Source organism: Pan troglodytes, chromosome 15 (assembly GCF_028858775.2).
Source record: "Pan troglodytes isolate AG18354 chromosome 15, NHGRI_mPanTro3-v2.0_pri, whole genome shotgun sequence".
Taxonomy (NCBI): Eukaryota; Metazoa; Chordata; class Mammalia; order Primates; family Hominidae; genus Pan; species Pan troglodytes.
In genome coordinates, this window is record NC_072413.2 from 24,456,754 (window position 1) to 24,481,647 (window position 24,894).

Consider the following 24,894-nt stretch of genomic DNA (forward strand, 5'->3'; position numbering starts at 1 on the left):
TGAAAATGGGTGAGTCTCCTTTGAGTAAGTCATTGTTTATATTATTGGTATCCAAAAACTGGCCTAGTCCCACAGTGGAGTGAATTCATTTTCCCAAGTGCATAGCAAATAATACTTACACTAATTTTTTTTCAGCTTGCATTTTATCTTTTACCATTTTCTCCTCCATAATGCAGTAGTGAGAGTAATAATGGAGTGTGCCTACTCAAGATTATGTCAGGGACTATTCAGAGCCAAACACAGATACTGGATGCTATGGTTTGAATGTGTCCTAGCCAAAATTCATGTTGAAATTTAATACCCAATTCAACAGTATTAAGAGGGAGTGCCTTAGGAGGTGATTAGGCCATGATTGGGATTAGCACCTTAAAAAAGACCTATAAGGAACTAGCTAAGCCTTTTTTGCTCTTCCACCTTTTACCATGGGAAAGCACAGCAACAAGAAACTATCTTGGCAGCAGAGAGCCTTCACCAGACATCAGTCTACCAGCACTTTCCTCGTGGATTTCCCAGCCTCCAAAACTGTGAGAAAATAAATTTCTGATCTTTATAAATTACCCAGTCTCAGGCATTTCATTATAGCAGCACAAACAAACTTTAAAGAAGTCACTAAACTGGGTTAAGCTCAGATTCATGTGAACAGAAGGAGAGAAGCAGAATGCATATGAACAGCAAGAGAAAATGGATATCTGGACCACTTCTACTGTGGTGAGTAACCTCTGGTGATAACTGAATGCAACAGATTTAAAATTGCCAGAAGCTCCATTGGCATGTGTAAACTCTAAGCTGGCATAAGGCACAAAAGAGTTGTACCAACCAAACAACGACAATCAAAGGGGGTTTGGAGGCGGAACAACTGAAAGCGACTAGAAGATCACTTTTATTAAGAGCTGGCTGGCCACAAAGAAGGAATCGAATTAGTGGTGATGGATTCACTTCTTTTAGGGCTGTTTGATGGGAAACAAGCTTCCAAAGAACTCTTGAATACTTACAATTATACAACAAGATGGACAAATATGAAGGTTTGCAGGGAGTGGCTCATTCTTGGAATCTCAGCACTTTGGGAGGCTGAGGTAGGGAAACTGTTTGAGTCCAGGAGATTGAGACCACCCTGGGCAACATAGCAAGACTCAGTCTCTACAACAAGATAAAAATTAGCCGGGAATGGTGGTGCATGTCTGTAGTCCCAGCTACTCAGGAGGCTGAGTGAGCCCAGGAGGTTGAGGCTGCAGTGAGCCATGTTTATAACACTGCATTCCAGCCTGGGCAACAGAGAGAGGGCCTTTCTCAAAAAAAAAAAAAAGAAAAGAAAAAAAGAAAAAAAAATTGACAAATATTAGATTCAATCCCATTGGCAAAATGAGATCTTAAGTGGAAGTACATGCAGTTTCATTTTACTATTCTCTCTACTCTAGCGTGTTTGAAAGTTTTCATAAAACGTAAATGAAAAATAAATTATTAATCAATAGTAGCTAACAATAGCAAAGAAAATCTGTCAGTTTCAAAATGTTCTCAGTGGGGCATCAGGTGGACAGATGTACTCCTCAAATCCCCACTGAAGTGGTAATTTTTTTCTTAAAATAATATACATTGAGAAATACAAAAGCAGCCCCCATTTTGAGTGGGCCCACTTCTATAATAGAATATTGTTGCCTTTTCTTTTCTGGATAACCACAGAGTCTTGATAGATAGATGATTGATAGATAGATAGATAGATAGATAGATAGATAGATAGATAGATAGATGATAGATAGATATTCAGTTGTAAACCTACTTTATGGAGACCTTTCTCATCATCTGAACTTGAAACATCCAGTTGTCTTCAGGATGTCAAAAATAAGTGAAACTGTATGTCTCAGCATCTTGACTCACAGGATGCCCAGAAGTAGCCCTAGAGGGGAAAATGGTACAAGATAGAATTATAGAAAGGGCACTTCATTTCCAGGAGTAACTGGAGGGATTTTTTAGACATTTTAGCATAGTCTCTGCAAATATATTCATAATTTTTTCATAAAGAAATAGCATGAGCAATACTGGTTTTCAGATGAGCTATCTATGGAATTAATCTCTCAGCCTTTTGGAAACCTATCATGAGAGACCTGCTTCCTCTTTTTAATTTGTGATCTTTCCTGAGACACTTATACAGAATGTAACTCACTTGTGTACAGTTATATGGAGTGATAAAGAAAGGATTGTTACACAACTAGGTATAATTTTGCATCCACTAAGTCAAAAGGTGACACATTTCAGATTGCTGGCAAATTTATCATTGCTCCTGACATTGTACATCGTTTGAATAAGAAGCCTCTTTTTGCTTCAAACTCTTTTACAAAAATGAAAAAGGAGTTAGCAAGACCAAAGCAAATATTAATTCTCTTCTGTTTCAAATCTTTTTCAGGCATGTATTGATTGGAAACCAACTCAGCAATTTAATTAGAAATACAAGGTTTTCTCTTTCCCTTAGGTTCAGATCAAATTTACCATTTTTTCTCTTATATTTTCTTATGCTGAAACTATAAACATCAGCAAAGGCCTGAACTCCCAGGTATCCTTTAATTTAATTCTGGAGTAGTTATGATCTAAACATCAGAGATGATAACCCAGCTACCTTTCTCCACCTCAACTTGCCCCAGAGCAAATGATTGGTGAGAATGTGTGGACAAGGGGAATAAATAAACCTGGAACCCCACAGACTCCACAACCATCGTCACTCCCAGTCATTTACTAGTATTTTCTTAGAAAATCTACCTGGGGAATGCTGAATGAGGCATTTAGAATAATTTCTATTCATCAGTCCCAATAGATCATTTTTGTTTCTTTGTAAACACAATTCCATTTTTTTAGAACTCTTAATTAACAGAAAAAGAAAGGAAAAAACTTGGTGAAATGAATTCAAACATATTCAATTTTGAAGCAAAATATGAAAACATACTTGATTGTATTTGGGGGTTCTCTTACTAAAGCTGGGCTAATTACTATGGATTTTTGTTCAAAGGCAAAACATTTCATTTATCATAGCCTAGGCATTCATAAATAGTAGAGCAGTGAACATATTTATCTAGTGACTTGAAATGGCACGAGGAACTCATGGTCAAGGAAGGCAGGGGACTCTTGGGTTGCTGCCAATAAGAGCCTGTGAAAGGCCTGAAAATACATTGATACCCGGGCCTTTTCATCCCCTGGATTCACCACAGCCAGATAAAAGCATGTGACTATCCACTGCAGTCAGGCCAAGAGACTAGAAAAGGGGAAGAAGGTTCCAAGTACAAATTGTACTCATTTATTTAATCCAGTAAGCCAATCAGACTATAATATGTAGTGCATCTTTATTACTTCCAGATGTACATGTGTTCTTCCCCACGTTGTCAACATGATGTGAGATCGCAGAGGGTTCCAGTCTAGTGATTGCTTCTTGCTTGTAGTAAACAGTAACTGTGTGAGACTGTTTCACCAGCAAGTACAAAGAGGAGAAAAGGACATTGCTCAGAATCCTACAACACATTAAATATTAATTCTATAGCCCCATGGTTAAGAAAACAGACTCTGAAACCACATTTCCTGGTCCCGAATCAGAACTCCAAAATGTCCTACAATTAAGCAAGTTAACCAAGGTCTCTTTGTCTCAGCCTCCTCATCTGTACTGCAGGAAAAGTCCTATAAATATGCCACACAGGATTGTTGTGTGGGCTAAATGAGCTGTTACAAACAAGGCCCTTAGAATAGTGCCTGACTTACAGTGAAATTTCAATAATCATCTTTATGGTTATTGCAAATCCTACTCATCACTTTTGTTCTCCGGCCTCTTCCTTTCAGATCTCAAACTAGGGAGGTGAAATGCATGAGACCTCCTTCCCCAGCAAAGATGAATTTCACAAACTTTAAAACATCTGAGTAGATATTATGGTTCTCCAGGATTAGGCATGAGGAAAAACAGCCTAAGAAATAATAGAGACTTGAAAAAGCACAAAGAAAGCCTCAGGGAGCAGAGAAGCCTGGAGGCAGAGAGAGAGAGAGACATCTTGAATGCCAGCAGAAATTAGAAAATAATATAAGGAGAGAAACAACTCCCTAACCAGGAGCAAGGTGGAAGAAAACCTGAACCATCCACATGGCACCAAAGCAAAGACAGTTGTTATTTATGCTTATTTTCAAGACAGTTTTTTTTTTTCTTTTGGTATGAGAGTGGGAAGGGGTGAAGTAAATTACTAACTTTTGGGTTTTCTTCTTACTCTTACTTATTTCTGTTTGAGAATTTGCTCCCCATTATAATTTTTCAGAAAAATGATGGCCACCCTCCCAAAAAAACCCAAACAAACAAAAAATTCCCAAACCTGAAGAATGTTTGCAATCGACATGTGAACAAGACAATAGAAAAAAACAGCACAGGAGGTTACAAAGCTGGAATTTCTCTCTTATTAAGCCATAACTTATAAAGTAAATGAAAATTGAGCTCACATTGCTCTTCCTCTGTTAGTTATTTTCTGGAAAGCACTAGGGCAGGAATTTTTAGCAACTAGTTTTTTTTGCTATGTCAGATAATATTCAAAAACGTTTATTACTTGCTTTACTTCTCTGTTGAACAATAACCAATGATATTTACATCCTTCCAAATAATTAGCAAATATCTCACAGAACATCTGGAATTCTGCAAAACATGACAAAATGAACGATAAACTCAGAAAACTTCCCTAAAATGAATTAAGCCCCTCCACTCCTGTCACTACTGTTTACAAAATCTGACTTTCCACCAGACATAGCATTTCTTTTCCTTTTGATTTCCTTAAAAGAAGAAATGTAGAATACCTTTAGCAAGTGTGTTTTCCATGTTTTGAAACAGAATTCCAAATAAATTCTCATGAACTAGAATCTTTATCAGGCACCTGTAAACACTCCACGTGTTGACTGATCTAGCAGTTCACCCATGACTGACGGGCTGTTCTCTACAGTTCTTTTGTAGCTTTTCTATAGTTAATTTAATACTAACTACAAACTTAGCAGTTACTGGTAATGGTACATTATCTTTTCCCTACCATGCCCTCAATACCTTTTGAAAATCTCACACACTGGATAGAATTATGTAAGAGGTTCAGGACTGTAGCTCCAGAAAGTATGCATTCAATTGTCTGAATTATGCCCTAATTCTCTCTCTTTCCTAATGCTCTATAAACACTACATCCCTGTGAAACCAATCATTTTTTAAAATACAATTGAAAAGACATGTGAGGAATGTTTTGGATTTGTGTAGCTAAATAAAATATTTCTCCTTAGCATCCTGCATTCTTTCATCAAGAAAATTATTTAGTCAAAATAAAATTTTACATCACTAACTCCCTCAGCAAATAAACTACTTTTAGATCCCAAAAGTGACTTTTACTACCTATTTTTTAAAATACTCTTTGACATGTTAAAAACTGTATCTCAAAGGAGCAAGGGCAAATTAGCCTTTGATTAGAAAGCAAATAATTCATCATTCTTTCTTTAAATCATCTTCTGTAAGTAAACATTGATGTGTACATTAAGATTTTTAATGTATTTTTCTTGAAAATAATAACAATAATGTGAACCATATATTTTATAGTTATTTTTATCCATTGAATCCACTGTGTCCCAGACACTGTATGAGGCATGGAGTCTCAAAAAATGAATAAGATCCAGTTCTTGGCATTGGTGAGTTTCCAGTATCACAGGAGAGAGAAAGAAAATCGACCATCACCATATGGTTTGATTAATTCTATGCTAGGGGAACACGTGGGACATCATAGAAGTGGGGCTCTCAGTTCAGCTTCAGGAAGAAGTCAGGGTGATTCAGGCCAGTTATACAGTCAACAATTACTCAGCACTTACTGAAATATTTTCCTGGAAACAGGAAAATGTTCTTTAAGCAGAGCCCAGCAGGCTCTTATTTAGTTATCTACATAAAAGAAAACTATATTGATAATGTGGGAGTAAAGAGATTGAGAGAAAATTGTATGCAAAGGCATGGAGGAGAGAATATGCTATGTTTAGGAGACTCTAAAAATATTATCATGGCTGGATGATAAAGTGGTATATACAAGAAGGGTCACTGTATGCATGTTCTTTGATGTCATCCTAAGGATTCTGAAGTTCATCCTGAAGGAGACAGTCCAGATATGCCACTTGTCAACTTATTGCTGTTCAGCTCCAAATCCACTTACTGTTCAGCTCCAAATCCACCCTTCTTTTCCCTGCTTGTGATATTGGAGCATTTTTCTTATGCCTTATTAGTAGAGGATGCTAGAGGGTGCTAGAGCGACCCTGTTCCTACATTCTGCTATACATTTTTATGGCAGGATTCTCAGTACTTCCGAGAATGGCTGTCTATAGAGTCCAGACAGAACATCTCAGCAAACTTCTCTGCCATGCAGTGGCCCATGTTCACGCCCTTCTCAGTGAAGGCTGAATATCAGTCACGGTGGAGGCACAGGACCTCTTCCAGTTTTGTTCTTATTCTACTTCAATCTTCTTAGCAGGGGCTGCTCCCTATCCTCTCTAGATCTCCTAGTCCAATAACTCTAATCCTCTGTTATGGTTAATAAGTCTTAATGTTGGACTATTTCTGTTCAAAGTACTGTGTTTATGTTTCCTAATTAGATCCTGAATTGACTCAGAATTGGTGCTGAGAGAGGTCCCAGGAGATAGATCCGCAAAGGTATGATTTGGGAATTGGTTTGGTTTTGCCTCTGGTCTTGAGCTGAGTGCTGAGCTCCTCAACAATGGGAAGTGGATGTTACTAATCTATGGCATGCAGTGGCATCACAAGTATTCAAGCTGTCACCTGTGGTTGCTTGTGATGAAGTGCCAACTGAAGCATGTGCTTTGGGAGTTCAAATGACTACAGCACTTGACCTTATGACAGTAATCCAAGGATTACTAAAGAATTAGGGTATGCGATGAATTCTCCTGAGTGCACTAGAGTGCTTATAGAAAGACAATGACAAGCTCAGGTCCTTTAACTATCAGTCAAGGTTTGAGAACCAGAATCCCTTCTTAATTATAGCTATTAGATGCTATCACTGAAAATGAAAGGTAAATTTATTTGTGTAAGGTTTTATTATTATTATTTACAACAACAGTTGAAGTCACAATATCACAAATATATTTTGTGAATGTTAGGATATTGGTTGGGAAAGCATGGGACCTTAAAAGTCTGACTGGTAATATATGGTTGGACGCAAATGAAACTGACATTCTCGAATCCCAAATCACTTTGAATCTTCTTTGCCAGTGAAAGTAATTGCCCTACATTGTCTGAGGAGACTAGCTTTTCTCTGCTTAAAAGCCCTGTGATAATCCCGCCTGGGTCAGATATATTAAAAGGGGATACTCGTTCTCCTAAATACCCTCCACCTTGCAAATGTCTCATGCTGCCACTGGACCCACAAGTAGGTTGAAATCTCAGCATGCTCAAGGGGGGACAGGTACATACTATGATTCAGGATAAAATAGCTTACACATCCAACACATTACCAGACTTTGCTTACATATATTGGCAGAAACATGAAGAGTATGGGAGTAGATTCTAAGGATGTTAGAAAAGACGGAGAAGAGTGAAAGGTAATGCTAGATCTGGCTGAATTAATTGATATATCTGCACTTACTAGAGAATATGGATTTAATGTGTTAGCTTTCAAGATGAAGGTGGCTCTAACAGCTTAATTGGCTGGTTAGCTAAAATTTGGACTTAATGATGACCAGCTGTTAATAAGCTCAGACTGCTCTGGCGTAAAGTGTAGGAAGGAATCTAAAATCTTGAAGATGCATGTGCAACCTGCACACCCATCCCCAGCTGCATTCCACAAGAAGACCCAGGAAACACTTCTTCATTAACGCATTGAGAAATACATTAGAAAACAGGGAATCTGCATCATTTCAAACTCTATGAATGTTATTTTTTATAGAATAGGTATGACCCTAGGGGTGGGACTCTGATTAATCCCTCAAGTTTGGGGGAAGATATTGGTGTAAGAATGTAGGATAGAATGTAAGTGGTAAGACTAGAAAGAAATCAAATAGTAAGTTAGGCCTGTAATGCAAGTGAAAATTTTATAAAAGCTTAAACTAAGGTAGGAAAAGTGAGGATGGAAAGAAAGAAATGGATGCAGAATGTAATTGGTCAGTAGACTACATACTACTTAGACTTCCATCTAACATAAGGAATGAGAAAGAATTAGTCCAATCTACTTCCACTTTTCTCATTCTCATTAGATGATGACAGGAATCATGTTATGATTCAGAATAATTTGAAATAAAAGAAGCAGAGTGTTTTGGAAGGAAATTTGTTTTGGGATATTTTGAGCTTACAAATTTAGGTAGAGGTAGGCAATTGTATATGCAGATCTGGACCACAAGAGAGAAATCTGACCTCAAAAAAGAGTTGTAAGCATAATTACTGTGTAAGTTAAAGCCTTAAATAGATGTGAGATAGTTTCGATAGATTGTGTAGAAAGAAGAGAAGGAAGGGCAGAGAAGAAACCCCAAGGAGACTTGTATTTAACAGGTGGGTGAAGGACAAGAAAACCAAGAAACACGGAGAAGGGGCAACCAGAAATGCAACTGAAGAAACATGAGAGAGCTCAACACAGGGTCACCAACAGTGAAAACACCACAGAGATGCCTTGAAAGAATATTGATGACCTTAGCAGGTCACAGAGGACAGGGGACTAAAGACAGATTTTAGTGGGTAAGAAGTGACCAAAAGGTGAAGAAGTGGAGACGCTGTGGTAGACACCGTGGCCACACTAAAACTAACCTCAACCCTCTTCTCCTTTACCCATCTCCACACTATAAGCTATAACACCAAATATCTACTCTCAGAATCTCCTTTGCAAATAGGGATCATTGCTTATAGGCAATAAACTCTAAAGAGAAATCTGCTGTGAGTCTTTAATGAGATTTATTTTTTCTGTTAAATAAAGATAGTCACTGAGGAGGAAAGGGGACAAGGTATGTAGGGTGAAGAGCACTGGCTATATTCCTACTTATGTATTTGAATTCAGTTGTGATGTTGATGCTGCAGCAGCTGTATTGGCATTATGAGGTAACAAATCTACATATTAAACCAATCATGTTAAGGATGGTAAAATTGTAAGACGGAAAAAGAGCGTCAATCCTTAAGGACACAAGAGGCCAATACCAGCAAAAATTTAACTCCAGATTTTTTGTTTTGTGAAGAGAATAAACCTTTATTTGTTTTGCCTTGGCTATTCAGGTTTTTGACAATTTGCAGTACAAAACATTCCTGGAGACTCTCTTTAAAATCTTTTTTTTGTGAGAGTAAACAGGACAGTAACTGGGACATAGGACTTGAAATTTATGGGAAGGTGTTTTGCTTTTTTTGTTTGAAGATTTAGGTATTTGTTTACATTTTATTTTTTATTTTAGGAAGAAATGTATCTGGGCTAACTTGTAAGCTGAAGAGAAGAAATCAACAGAGAGGAAGAAAACGAGTGTATAGGAAAGCAAGATAATGCATGATGGAGAAAAATCTCAGATAAGACTAAGTGATGGACAGTAAAGGTAAAGAGATTAGCCTCATATAGATGGAGAGAAACATCTCTTCCTCTAGGGGAACAGAGATAAATTTGGAAAAAGAGTTGGAAAGAAAGGGCAAAGGGAAGCTGAGAGAATTGTCATTTTATTACCCTGTAATAGTTCCCAGATCGGCCAACCTTGCCACTCAGTTCTACTCACCCAGCCTAGAAAGTCTTTTCCACTCTGTCCAAGATCCAAACCAGCTCCAAAAAATCAAATCTCAGTTAGACCAGGGATGGATTAATTTCTTACACCTCCCTCCTCCCCACAAGCTACTTTGCAGTTTAGTACAGGATTTAGTACAAAAGAATAAATCTACTAGTAGAAATGAAGGCAGGCATCGGGAAAAGTAATTTCAAGGACCTTCAATCCAGGCCTGTAATAGGCAGTGACCTACTTACCCTGCAGGTAAGACGAGTCCTGCCAAAAGACTCAGCATGTGCTTCTGTACTGTCCAGGAATTTAGAAAGGTGATGTGAGATCCCTGGGCAAAAGATGCAGTGTCAGAACAAGTTTGACTTTCATTATTTGTATCTCTGGGTTATCTTTGGCTGCAGTGATTTAGTATTCTAAAATGAAACCTCAGTAGGACTATGTAAAAATAAAATAAAATAAACCTGACTTTTTGTCTACAATGAATGTGGGAGCAAAAAGTCAGCTACTGCTGAACTTTGCTGCTCACCTCAATTGAGTCACTAAGTTTGCACACTACTTATTGACCTTGAGGTTTAGCAATTGCAAAGGCTGATTTGATCAAAGATGGAACAAACTGTCTTATATTCTGACCTCTAGCAGTCACTTTGCCTCTTTCTAGATTTTTAGCATCATAGCAAATGGCCCAGTCTTTCACATAGCTGGCAAGTTCTCCATTGTCATTCTCAGGAGCAGGTTTAAAAACAATGGAAAGCTTTAAGCCTCTCCTCTTGGCTGGTAAAGAACTTTTAGGGAACCAGAATCACTGCTACCATTCACCCTCCTATCCCTGGAATTGGCTTCAAAGGACTCTATAGCTTCACATTAAATAGGTCTTAATACATAGCTCTTTCAAGAGGATTCGTATGATCTTATGAATTATTATTCATGGCTGGGCTGTTTCTAAGCCAATTCAAGGGCATACTGTACTTTACAAAGCCAAAGCTCACACCCTAAAAGTCTACCCATTCCATTCAATTCTAAGCATTATTCAGTGCTTATAAAGAGAGAAAAAAAAAGTAGTGATGACTCTTTATACCCTTATTATAGATTCCAAGGAATAAGTGGGTGTTTAGCCCCATTTTAAGAAGGCAAAGAGAAAGCTGTTAAGCACTGATTAGTAAGTTAACTTTCTCAGATACAATGCCAGACCCATCACAACCTCCCCTGTGCAAAAAGGAGAAAGCCAGAAAGCTGAGCATGTAATATGAGAAAGTTTTACTGGAAGGAGATGTGGATATTACTAAGCACTGACAATGTTGAACTTTGCCTGAGCCCCGCGCTCCTGGAAAATAGCTACGGTCAAGAAGTGCTCCCACGCTTTTGTGTTCTAGGAAATGGCTTCCTCTAAAGAAACACCCTTTCCAGGATGACTTGGAGAAGACTCTCACAGATGACCACTTTGTTTACCGATGACAAGGATAGACACAGACCCTCTAAATTCCCATTCTTATTACCTGAACTGTTTGTCCTCACTGGCCAATCTGGACAAAATATCCAGTAGTCTAATTCATTCCAACTTCCAGGCTCCTCTCCTCCCCTCAGGACTCTGAACTTTGAGCTACCTTCAGCCTGTGCCTGCATGGGAATGTGGAACAGTGCCTCCTCAAAGACCCCCTCTTGAAAATCAACTCACTCTAAATGCATTATCTCATCAACTGTACAGTCACACTGTCGACTTGTCCCACATCCCCCCACCATAGTTCTTCCTAGCCTTGTTTATTCCTCCCTATAAAAAGTCCATGTCCACATGACCTTCGAGATGCTTAGAAACCTTCTTGATTGAGCATTTTCCCTATTGCTTAAGTCCCTCCTGCTGTTGCAAAGGTCTTCTCCCCCATTGCAATAATTGTTTCAAATAGTCTCTTCTTACCTACCTCTAGATTTGTTTTTATTTGGCAAGACTTAGTTTAGTTGGCTTCATGTCTTTCTTCAAAGAGAGCAGGTTAATCTGCAACCATGTTGCTAAACTAAAATCAAGGCCCAGAAAGATGAATAATCTGAGGGAGCATATTCTACCTCAAAACTCAAAGAACTTTGCTGTCTGATAGAATTAGTGACCAACTTTGTACTGACAAAGATAGTACAATATAACCTGTGCATATTATGAAGCTGTCACATAATACAAAGCAGGGGGAGTGAGGAGACAGTGTGATAAAGTGTATCACTTAGCAGGGCAGCATGATATAGAGAGAACCATCCCTGGCCTGCAGATCAGGCACCCCACGTTCCTGTCCCACCTCTACTAAATGACCTTTGGAAGATGACTTATTCTCTTTGGGGCCTCTGTAATTTTATCTGTAAAATGAGGGGATTGAACTTCGTGATCTCTAACCTCCCTTCCAGCTCTAGAAGTCTATGATTCTAAAACAATTTAGAGTAAATCATAAAGACAAACCTTCAGGCAGTCAGATCAGCAAAGGTGACTGCAAAGAGGGCTACATGGTGTTATGGCCAGGGCCGTAATGAGATTTGTAATTAAATATAACAACATGGGGTCATAATCAGATCTCATGCTTCAGAAACCACATTAATCATGATAGGGATCAGGTAGGTCACTCTCCCCAGAACGCAATGGGGACTTTGAAAAGGAAAGTGAAATGTCCCTTTCCCTCTCCAGCACCAAGCAGTATGCTTTACAGGGAGAAAGCCCAGGCCGGGCCGGGAGACTTGAGCTTTAATTCTGCACTGTCCTTTAGTTTCCACCTCGGCAAAATGAGAAATTTAGATCTATGTTCTCAAACTTTCCTAAAGTATCTCTAAAACAAAGAGGAAGCTATTGCCCCGAAGCCTGCCAAAACGTGTCAAGTTTTCATTTTCTTAAAAAATGAGTTAGGTATTTACTCCTACTCCATATTCTATTTGAGTCTGTCTCAAACTTAAAATATTTAAAATAATTTATCACACTATAAAACTAATAACCCATAAAGACTGTAAACTTTGGCTTGCAAATTCAAGACACTGAAGTGAGGTGGGTGGTAGTTATCTGCAAAGAGTAGATGTAGGTGTACCCCGGCTAGACCCTTCTAGAATTGATATTCTATGATTCTTAGAAATATTTTTGCTTTTGTACTGATCTGTCTTTTGTTAGATCATAAACTGTGGTGTGTGTGGTGGGGGGCTGGTGGGGGGGCATTGGGAGAATAGCTATTGGTTAGGATGATAAAAAGGGAGCAACCCTGGATGAGTGATTGCCAGAAAGGAAGCCTTTATAATGAAAATGTTGATTCCTAGGAGAAGGGAAAAAGCAGGAAAAGCAGACATAGTGAGGCTTCAGACTCCTTGGGGCTCAGATCAAAGGTAGCAGATCCGCCAAGCCTGAGGCCAGCCCTGAAGGACAGAGACAATAAGATGGCGCAGCCTAATAAATGCCACAAACCCTGCTCTGTCTGATTCAAAACTAGCATTTTACACAGTGACACAATGCAGTTCCATCTATATTTAAAATGATGTGATTTAGACACATTTAATTCACACATTCCCATACTCATACCATTAATTAGGCCACTTTGATGGCTCACGGTGAGCTACAGCTAAGATCTAGCCCTGCAACTGCCTAGGTCTGTACCCATGTATTGAAAGACCCTGAGGTTATTACAAAAGTGAAGTGGTTGATCATTAAGCTGCCCTTCCGTGGGTCATCTCAGTGTACCCTATGATCTTCCCAACCAATTCTCCCTGCCTTCAAGACTACTACATCATCTACCCCTCCAACTTAAAACTTACTTAGGACCCACCTTAAGATAGGGAAATGAAATCGAACAGGGCACAGTTCCTGTCCTCAAGTAAAATACAGAAAGTTGAACGGCTGATTACAAGCAGTTCAATTTAATAGAGGTATAAACTCCTTCTACTCTTGTCTTAACTCCGGAGCAGAATTAGCAAAAACAAGATCCTTCTGGATGCTTGCTTCTGTGAGAAGGTGGATGCTAATTTAGATTCAACCTGAAGATCTTGGGGTGACCCTGGTACCTTATAACTGTGGAATCTACTTCAAACTGCCACAAACTAGACATCATAGAGGTACTTGGGAGCATTGCAGTCTACCAATAATTTGATATTCATTGGTTGAAATATTTTAAATAATCATTGTACTACTTGAATGTGTACAGCATTGTTCAGGAATTGGTTCAGTATAAAAATTGATATAATGTCACCTCTGCCTCCCAGATCTTAAGGTCAGGATTCAGCAAATTGAACCTTCCAGAAGAGCCTTTAAGTTTGTAGAGAAAATGCTACCAAATCTAGTGAAAACAGCTATTGCAAAGATTACAGTCTCCTGAGATATAGCTGCATTGATATAATTTTACATACTGTATTGGATAATCTTTGTATTTTCCTAGGTGGAGTAGACAGAAGAATGGTCCCCCAAAGATATCCATATCTTAATCCTTGTAACTTGTGAATACACTATGATATTTGGCAAAGGGGAATGGAGATGACAGAGGGAATTAAAGTTGCTAATCAGCTAACCTTGAGATAGAGTGGTTATCCTAGATTATCTGCTGAGACCATCATAATTACAATGTATAAGTGGATGAGGGAGGCAGAAAAAGGAGAACTAAAGAAATAGAAGCATGAAACGCCAATATTGCTGGCTTTGAAAGTGGAAATGGAAGATAAAGAATCAAGTAATGGGGATGGCTCCCAGGAGCCGAGGAATAGTTTCTTCCCCAGTGCCTCCAGAAAAGAAAACAACCCCCACACAATTTTACTTTAGCTCGGGAGACCCATTCAAACTTCTTAGCTCCAGAACTGTGAGTTAGTAAATGTGTGTTATTTAAAGCCATTAAGTATGTGGTACCTTGTTACGGTAGCCATACAAAACGAATATACTAGTTACATGGAAAAGAGAGAAAAGCAATTGAAGCAGCCAACAACAGCTCAGGTAGAGAATAGGGAGTCATAGAAACCAGAAGCAGACCCACAGATGGCTGAAAAGATTGCCTAAAGAGAGAAGGGACTAAAACCACCAATTAGGAGAAAATCATACTGTGGGGAGACCACAAACCACAATAGCCCTGAGAGAGAGGAATGTGGAACCACAAAGTAGTCAGCCACAGAGCAATGGGAGTTGTTAAAAACTAAACCAGTCCTGGCCTACAACAGCTGCCTCCGAAGGCATAATTTAATTCTAAAGTTGACTGTCTTATGTTCCTAAAACTGACCAAGTCAACATGAAAATGTTAAACTGCATTCTCTATGTTCTTAGAAGGAAGGAAACTGTGGACTATTTAGAGTTATTTTCTCTTAGTTGCCAGAGCCAGCCACTTGCATGCATAAAAACCAAACATTAACAATAAGTTATTCTTAGTGTGGGGACCCACTAGAAAAAAAAAGTAAATTCAAATGTCTGTGAAGGCAAGGGCATGTATAGCTTGAAAAATATCCTTTGGTTTCCATGACATCACTTAGTCATCTCTTTCCCACACTGACCACGTCTCATTTTTCTTCCCCAGTTTCCTTTACTCATTACATTTTGGTTCTCCCAGGTATACTATCTCCAGATTTTTTCCTCCTTCTTCTCTCTATGTGCTATGTAAAATCTACCAAGCTGGTGGCTTTCACTACCCTGTACATGACAATGTTCTCAAGCCTTATCCCTAACTCAGAATTTTCTTCTGAGTCGCCGATCTGCATTTCAAGCATTTGAATGCCCAGTAGCATGAAAAACTAAAAATGTGCCTAAATAAAGCTTATAATTTCTACTGTCATTTACCTTAAAATTCTATCTAGTTCTTTATTCTTTACTTCATTTAATTGGAACACCATCCATTCATTTGCTCAATTCCAAAAGCTGGACATTACTTCTCTTTGAGTTGCACGATCCTGGCATTGGAACTACTGGTAGCAGCCCTTTTCTTAGGACTTACATGCACTTTATTACGGCACTGTTTTGACTATTATTACCGCTTAACAAACATTTTAAAACCAAGTGACATAAAACAACATTTTATTATGGTCATTTATTCTTTAGATCAGGAATCCGGAAAGAGGACAGTAAAGATGATTTGTCTTTCCTTCATGATATGTGTGGCTTCAGGAAGATTCGTAGGCTGGGGATAACTTAATAGCCCTGTGCTGGCATCATCATGAGTCACATTGTAGCTATCTTTGGAAAGCATAATCTGCAGCAAACATCACACTTTTATGAATCTTTACATACCTGTGGCATTTGTCACATTAAAATTGTTATAGAAATTTACACTGATCGCAACTTTTAAATTATGGCAATTATTACAGCCATTGCCAGATCTTGTCAATTGAGGCATTCATTTTGAAAATACATATATATTATAAATTTGGGAAAATATTTTGATAAATGTTTTTTACTTTTTTTTTTTCTTTTTTTTGAGATGGAGTCTCACTCTGTCACCCAGGCTGGAGTGCAGTGGCGCAATCTCAGCTCACTGCAAACTCCGCCTCCCAGATTCAAGCGATTCTCCTGCCTCAAGCCTCCCGAGGAGCTGAGATTACAGGCATCTGCCACCAGGCCCGGCTAATTTTTGTATTTTTACAAACAGGGTTTCGCCATGTTGTCCAGGCTGGTCTCGAACTCCTGACCTCAAGTGATCTGCCCACCTTGGCCTCCCAAAGTGCTTGGATTACAGGCATGAGCCACCATTCCTGGTTGATAAATGTATTTTTGATGTGTCCATTGTAATCTTACGTAGGTTTTTTTTTCTTTGTACTTAAAAACATTGTTTTTAGAAAGATTCCTCAGATAGCAAATGGGATTTAGGCACAATAAAAGGTTAACTCTCAGTATTACTTGAATGAGTAAATAAATGAATAGCAGAAATAAAATTTTGCCATTTAAGTGGTAATTTCTAGTTAGGTAAATTTTTAAAACGCAGATCACCACACTTCCCAAGAATGCGAAACAAATGTAATACTCTTTTGGACTAAGAATACATTTTATTTTGTCTGTTTGGGTCCCTATTTCATTAGTGTTTAGGATATCAGTAAGTATAATTATGTAATAATTAAGCAATAATTAAAATACCATATTATGGTTTCTGTATTATAACACTCTGAGCAGGTCTGATTCCATGCATCGAAGCAAAATAAACAAACACATGAACCTGGAGAATGTTCCTTTAGTCCTGCCTTTCCCACAGTGAGTTCTATAAAATGCTGGTTCTGTTATATATGAAAATAAAAGGAAAGAAGTAAGGAAGGGAAGGAGAGAGAAAAGAAAAGAAAAGAAAAATGTTGGGGTGTTTGGTGGTCAAATTAGATGGAGAAATACATGGTTCAACCAAGCGTAAAATATTTCTTTGTAATTGAACATTCATGTTGATGGCAGGTCCCTGAGAAGAGAGAACACAGAGCACAGTGTTTTCCAAGCCTTCCTTCTCCTGAGCATCACATTTTATGGAAAAACTGGTCCAGTCCAGTTTCCTCATGATGCGCCTATAGAAACCAAGGTCCAGAAAGGCAAATGACATGCCCAAGGACAATCAGCTATGAGGAGCAGGGCCAAAACTGGAATCTGTCTCCTGGTTTCCAGTCAAAAGCTGTTTCCACTTTCCCACCATGCCAAATAATTAACAGTGCAGGTGCCTCCTTGCACAGAACAGAGTAATATCGATAAATCAAAATGTCGGTTGCAGACTGGTTGTTGGAATAAGTAATCTGAATGGGCAAGAATGATGAGACAGAAGTAATCCTTCATAGTATTTCTGCTCAAGTAAGAGCTGCTGACATATTTTAGGTATGTAGCCTCTCTTTGAAGAACATCTTTTTACCTTCCTCTATTCCTGAGACCCCTATAGCATTTGTGGTGGGATGAGGCCTGGGGCCTTCAAGCATGGCACTTGGCAAGATGCAGAGCAGAGAGCCAGTTCTATGGCTGCACAGAAAGCGAGCAGTGGTGATGACTGTCTCCTCTGCCTTCTGAGAAGCCAAAGATGAGAATATGACCTGAAGAGCTGACTTGGAGTACCATCCTGCAGGATTCATTACATTTAGGTGTGAAGTGTTGCTTTGTTTTGTTTTTCATTCACGTCTACAGATTGGAAAGAGTTTCTTCTCCTTTCTCCTCTTGAAATAATCACTTTCGGCCAGGCACTGGGGTTCACGCCTGTAATCCCAGCACTGTGGGAGGACGGGATGGGCAGATCACTTGAGGTCAGGAGGGAGACCAGCCTGGACAACATGGCAAAACCCCATCTCTACTAAAAATAATACAAAAAATTAGCCAGATGTGGTGGCATGTGACTGTAGTCCCAGCTACTCGGGAGGCTGAGGTAGGAGAATCGCTTGAACCCGGGAGGTGGAGGTTTCAGTGAGCCAAGATCACGCCACTGCACTCCAGCCTGGGTGACAGAGCGAGACTGTCTCAAGGAAAAGAAAAAAAGAAAAGAAAAGAAAGAAAAGGAAAAGAAAAGAAAGAGAAGAGAAAAGAAAATAAAAGAAAAAAGAAAAGAAAGAATCAATTTTAACATAATAAAGCAGAGAAGAAACCTATGGGATTGTTAATTTGACTTGTGGACAGTCTGTGTATCTTACCAATTGCACATCCCGAGGGCAGCCTCCTTCCCTTCTTTTTTTTTTTTTTTTTTTTGTTTTACTTTGTTTTGTTTTGTTTTGTTTTGAGATGGAGTTTCGCTCAGTCGCCCAGGCTGGAATGCAATGGCACCATCTCAACCTCTGCCTCACTGCAACCTCTGCCTCCCGGGTTCAAGCGATTGTCCTGCCTCAGCCTAGTGGGGTAGCTGAGATTACAGGCACCCGCCACCATGCCCAACTAATTTTTGTATTTTTATTAGAGATAGGGTTTCATCATGTTGGCCAGGCTGGTTTTGAACTCCTGACAGGTGAGCCACCTGCCTCAGCCTCCCAAAGTGCTGGGATTACAGGCGTGAGCCACTGTGCCCGGCCCCTTTTCTTCTGCACCCTCAGAATCTAACTTGTGAATAGCTAGTCAGAACTTAAGAACTGAGAACCAGCTAAAGAAAATGAGGTTCCTAGGTAAGGTACAAAAGACGATCAAAGATTCAAAGGCCCTGAGAGAAGAGGAGAAACAGGTGGGCCAACAGAGGTGGGCCACAGCCCTGAGAGAGTAGACAATCCCAAGGTCAGAGAATGGAGGCAGCCAAGAGTAAGTGAAATGGGGTGGCGGGCCAAGCAAGGGAGCTGAAGAAAGGTGGCACGCAAAGACTGTTTGAGGCCTACGTGTACACACTTGAATGGCTAACAAAATAGGCCATTTGGGTTACGAATTGCATCGCCCCTTCCTTCCAATTATGAATCACAGTGTTAGAATGACGGTATCTTGTCAAGGAAATGGTATGACAGTTTTCAGATACTGCAGTAATCTCATTCAATCTGTTCCATTCTTTGCTTCTACTGCAGCCACTTTTCTTCAAAATTTAATAGTAAAGGAGTATGTGATTGGACTGCAAGGTAATCCTCAAGGGACTCTTAGAAATTCTCCTCAGAGATAATACAGAATAGTTGACCATGTTCCAACAGAAATACCAATTTTGAAAAAGATGTGTGGAGAGGAGGATAGTGAGACAATTTGAAAAATAAGCTAACTTAACTGACAAGTTTCCTGCCCCCAAAGAAAAGAAAAAATATATATATATATACACACATACACACACACACACACACACACACACATATATATATATATATATTCCCCATCTAAAAAGAACGTAATCCCATAATGTGAAAACCATCCAACCCACACTGCTAGGGTGAAGGGGAAACATATTAGCAAAAACGATACAGAAAACGATTCTGAAGTGCTGACTGTTCCATAGAGTAAGTGAAAGCAGAAAGCAATTCAGGTATAATTTTCTTGAACAGGAAACAACGGCCAAATTCTTATTCAGAGATAATCCGGTCTCTACGAATTCCTTCTTTCACAAAATCTCCTTTTCCCCATCTTTTAAATTGGGTGACTGGGAATTATCCTTCTGGAGAAACTCAGCAAGATTTCTCGGTTTGCCTTTTTACAAAGGAAGTCAGCTAGAAACCGCCCCGTCACTGACCGGGAGGCAAAGGACTCTCGGCGGCCAGGCCCCGAAGCCGCATTGGTGGGTCTCCATTTAGTTTGTCCTTTAAAGTCCGGAGAATGATTATTCCATAATTCTCTCACCTGATTAATTCTTAACTATGAACATAATTACACTCTCCAGAAGGTAAATCGGTCTTATAAATCAGTCGTCGCTGACAGTTCACTATGCGCAGCGCGATCGCCCGGGGTTGGGGAGCTGAGCTGAGGGTGGGTGTTCGCCAAGTCGCCGGTCCCCTGCGTCCCCGCCCGCCGGTCCCTTCTCCGACCCGAGACCCCCGCCCGCCGCAGCCCGACTCTGGGGCCTTTGGGAGGCGGGGCTGAGGTTTGCCTAGGACTCGAGTTCCTTTCAAAGGAAGGCGAGAGGGAGATGGGGAGAAGGAGACTCGGAGACTTCTCTATTAAAGCCGCGCTGAACTCTAGCCTTCTGGCAAGCCGCGGCAAGCCGCCAATTTGAAGTGTGTGAGCTTTAATCTGCTCCTAGCCTGATGGGCTCCCGTGTCCACAGGGAGCTGGGAGGCATCCATTACGCCGGACCAAGGCGATGGAGCGTCTAGGAAATATGTTAATGCCGGAGCCCTCCCCGCCGGCCCGAACCTGCCCTTGCCAGTCTGACAGCCTCGGAGAAAGTGACATTTCGGGAGAGTGTCACTCCTAGCAGGGCTCCCAAAATTCACTCCTATTCGTTGCGTTAAACGTTTTTTTTTTAAGACTTCAATGATCCATTCATTTGCTAAAAATGCGATGTTCTGTTTGTTTTTTTGTATTTGTAAGTCCAGGGTGGGTGGTTTTTGTGCACAGAAAAACCCACTTAACTTAGTAAACAATGGCTTTTAAATTAACACACGAAATATTAAAGTTATACATTTTAAAATCTAGCTTTTCTTAAGCGTTTGATTTCTACATATAAATCTTCTATTCATAGTATAGCACATTCAGCAACAATTTTTTAGGGAGATTGGCTAATATTTGGTCCTATTTACAAACTTTTTTTAAACCTCTTCAAACATTTTAAACCTGATTTGTCAATTGAGTATATCCTATTACCTATTTAAGTTTCTCAACGATCTGATGGACAAACTTTTCTAGATAGTTTAGTATAATAGCTTTTACAAATTAATTACATGGCATGGTGAACCCCAAATTCTATTAAATGTCCAAACTGAATGTATAGTTGGTAAGACGTGAACTAAAATGACAAGTATGAATCAGTTACACAATTAACATGTTTAACTGGAATGACAGATTTACCTGTTATTCTAATAGGTCCAATTCTCTTAAATACCGTAATACTTAAAGTATGAAATATACTCATATTTCTTAATAATAAAACATCACTATTACATATTTGATTTCCTTAAATATTTCTATACTTATTTCTAAATCTTCCTCAAGCTAACAAAACATCTTTTTCATTAAGAAAAATAAATGCAGTTTGGTGGTTGTCTTTCTAAAATGGCCTCAGCTTGTTGAGATTTCTTAAATAACAAAAGGATAACAGTCATACTTAATGGTCTGCAATCCTGATAGGAAATAGGGAGTGCTATTTATAGTAGCTATAGCAATAATTCCAAAATCTAAAGAAGATGGCACGTAGCCCACGTCCTTTGGTCTTGAATCATACCATTACCTAATTTTCAAATTAGTTTAGTTTGCATTTACATTCAAACTGACTATAATACTCAAGTGAATACTTTCATATATTTTACTTTTAAGTTATATATGCCTTCCAGTTGTTAAAAAGTTTAGCCTAAAACTACCTCCTTACATATTTTAAGTTTGGCCTAAATGTTTCTCCATACATAGTCAACTGTAACCTAAGTGGAGATGTAAGCAGACTGATACCTACTCTTCTGGTAATCACTGAGTTTCATCCAGTCAAAGGTGGCCAACTGTTCAAGCCCATGTTCAAATAAGGCAAATGCCCAGCTGTGCCCAATCTGGCTGTTTCTATACCTCAGTGCCATTTTCTGTACCTAACTTTCCTTTTTCTGTTCAAAAATGTTTTTTCTGCCACGTGGTAGCGCCAGAGTCTCTCTGAACCTATTCTGGTTCTGGGGCTGTCTGATATGGGAATTGTTCTCTGCTCTATTAAACTATTAAACTTAATTTGTCCAAGGTTTTTCTTTTAATGTAGTCGAAACCTAGAGTTTTTAAAAGACATTTTAAAAAGGCTTTTTTAAAAAAGATAGAGAACTTCAAACATACACAAAATAAACAACATAATGAGATCCTGATTTCTCCATGTGTCAATCACTGAGTTCCAACAAACATGGTGAATCCTACCCCATTCATACACTTATCCACTTCCCCCCTGCTGCTTTATTAGGAAGCAAATCTTAGGTACCCTATCCTTTTATCTGCAAATGAACAATGAGCACTGCTTCTTAACACAATCAGTTACCATCACCACACCTAAGAAAATTGACAAATTTCTTAAAAAGATATCCAGTGTTGAAATTTCTGATTCTTTCATAAATGTGAGAAAATTTGTTGTACAGTTTATTTGAATCAGGATCTGGACAAAACAAAAATCCACACCTTGAAATGGTTGATGTTTTTTAAAATCTCTTTTAATCTGTAAGAACCTCCTCCAACCACTTTTTCTTGAATTTATTTATTGAAGAAATGAAGGGTTTGTCCTGTAGAGTTTCTCTCATTCTAGATTTTTGCTGATTGAATCACATTGGGGTAGATTTACATATTCTTCATTCTCTATTTGGTACAAATTACAGTTTTCATAAGACTACTTTATAAACATTGTATCCATCCAAATAGAAGTGCATAATGCCTACCTCCTTGTCTGTCTCTCTCTCTGTTCCCCTCTCTCTCTCTCGATTTCTCTCTATGTTGCTAGCAACCACTAATGACCAGTGCCTGGATCCATTAATTCTTCTGTGAAAAAAAATTACTCCTCATCCACTATTTGGTTACCTAGTGGTAAAGTTCGCATAAGAGAGCAATATAAGCCTTTAAACTCTTACTTAATTTACCAATTTTCAAACTATTGACTCAGTATAGTAGCATCCTCCAATGATGATCAGTTAATTTTGTGTTTGTTTTTTCAATATGAATGAATGAATTTAAAAATAAAAGACCTGCACACTGGGCCGGACACACAGGACATGTTTCTGGCAGAGCTGGCCGTGATGCATGCTCTGTTCCATTCAGCATGTCTGTGTGTGCAGGACCTGGCTCGCTTCATACTGAGATGGCTGAGCAGTCAGACAAGGGCATAAAATACTACACCCTGGGAGAGATTAAGAAGCACAATCACAGCAAAAGCACCTGGGTGATCTTGCACCACAAGGTATATGATGTGACCAGATTTTTTGATGAGCATTTCTGTGGGGAAGAAGTCTTCAGGGAACAAGCTGTAGGTGATGCTCCTGAAAACTGAGGATATCATGCACTCTACGGATGCTACAGAATTGTCCAAAACATATATCATTGGGGGGGCTTTATCCAGATGACAGATCAATCACAAATCTTTCAGAAACCCTTTTTACTACTGTTGATTCTCACTCTAGTTAGTGGACTAATTGGGTGATCCCGGCCATCTCAGCACTCACCGTAGCCCTGAGATATCACCTCTACATGGCCATATCTCAGAAGCCCATGAAAGAAAAGACTGCTTTGGACAAAGGAGAAAAAAAAGTCAATGTTAACTACTTTGACTGAGAGAAAACTTCACCTGAAATAATAATTTTAATATGTCCATTTCCCTTTCCTCTTACATTAAAAACAAAAGAAAAAGAACTGTTTTATTCTTTCTACTCTTGAATAAGTGTGCCTTCTTACTCGTCAACTTTATTTTGATCTTTCTTCACTACATAATTTACTTATTGTAAGTATGATCTTTTAAAAATATATCTGGCTTTTAAAATCTACAAAATAAATAAAAATGAAAGAGGTACATAGTCCTGCTTTCAGGTGGCTTGTTCTCCAGTGAAAAGGCATAACTTGAAGTTTGTGCAGCCCACCGGTCTATGCTTCCAAAGTCCTGATTTTAGGAAATGGTTAACAGGAAGACATCGAGGGAAATAACCTTAATGAAACTTTCATATCTTGTGCTGTAGAAAATTTTTAGAAATATATTTAATATTGTTGTGTTTGGGTAAATAAATGACAATTTCATTGGTGATTTTTATGTGTCAGGATTGGCTCAAAGCATTTTATTTGTATTACACACATTAACTCATTTAATTCTTATACTGCTGTATCATCCCCATTTTACAGATAAAGATACCGAGGCACAGTGTAGTTAAATAATATGGCCACTCTCATCTACTATATAAGTAGAGAAGCTGAGATTAAGATTCAGAGCCTGAGCCCATCACAACATGTTTTGCTGTTGAAACTTACTTCAGTGTAGAAATTTCAAAAATGAAATAATTCATCTATGTTTTGAATAGCAAGGAACTTAAATCCCTACACAACATTGAAAAAACAAATAAAGCAATTCACACAGACCAAGTACCAGAGCAATCAAAGAAATTATTTATAGCAAAAGAGAAAATAGGATATTATTTAGAAATGAAATATGGAACTCTGACTTTCGAAGGTACAGAACTAAAACATTAAGGACATTCTGAACTCAAAGACAGTTGGAAACCAGCAAGGTAGGGTGGAAAGTTCAGTCAGAATCAAACATACCCAGATACAAATCCAGCCTTAACCACTTACTAGCAATGCATCTTTGGCTCTTACTAACATCCCTGAAACCTGTTTTCTTCCCCTGTAAAATGAGAAACAAAATAATCTTTAATCTTAATATCAGTCTCTTCAGTTGATTAGTAAATTGCTAAATGGCTTCCTATAGGCATTCAATGAATGGTCGTTTCTGATTCTTTAACTTATTCAGTGTTTTAATATTTCATTTTATATATTTTTCAGTTAACCACTTTTTTTAAACTCTTCCGTGTAAAATTAAATGAACTTGAATGAGTCCCTGGATGTAAGCTTTGCTTCTTTTAACCAAAGAATAATTATTTTTGTCATCTTAACCTGGGCTAATTCTTTTAATTTCTGCTGAATCTCCTAGGAAATACGTAGGGGAAAAATACTAGGCAATATAACTTTCATTAGATGACAATTTGGTGTGACTATAGGGAGTACTG

The 24,894-nt window shown here is 38.7% G+C and overlaps 1 pseudogene; it reads left to right on the plus strand.

The window, feature by feature from the left end:
* Positions 1-22,985: 22,985 nt before the first annotated feature.
* On the plus strand, positions 22,986-23,455 carry LOC100608708 (cytochrome b5-like; annotated as a pseudogene).
* The last annotated feature ends 1,439 nt before the right edge of the window (positions 23,456-24,894 follow it).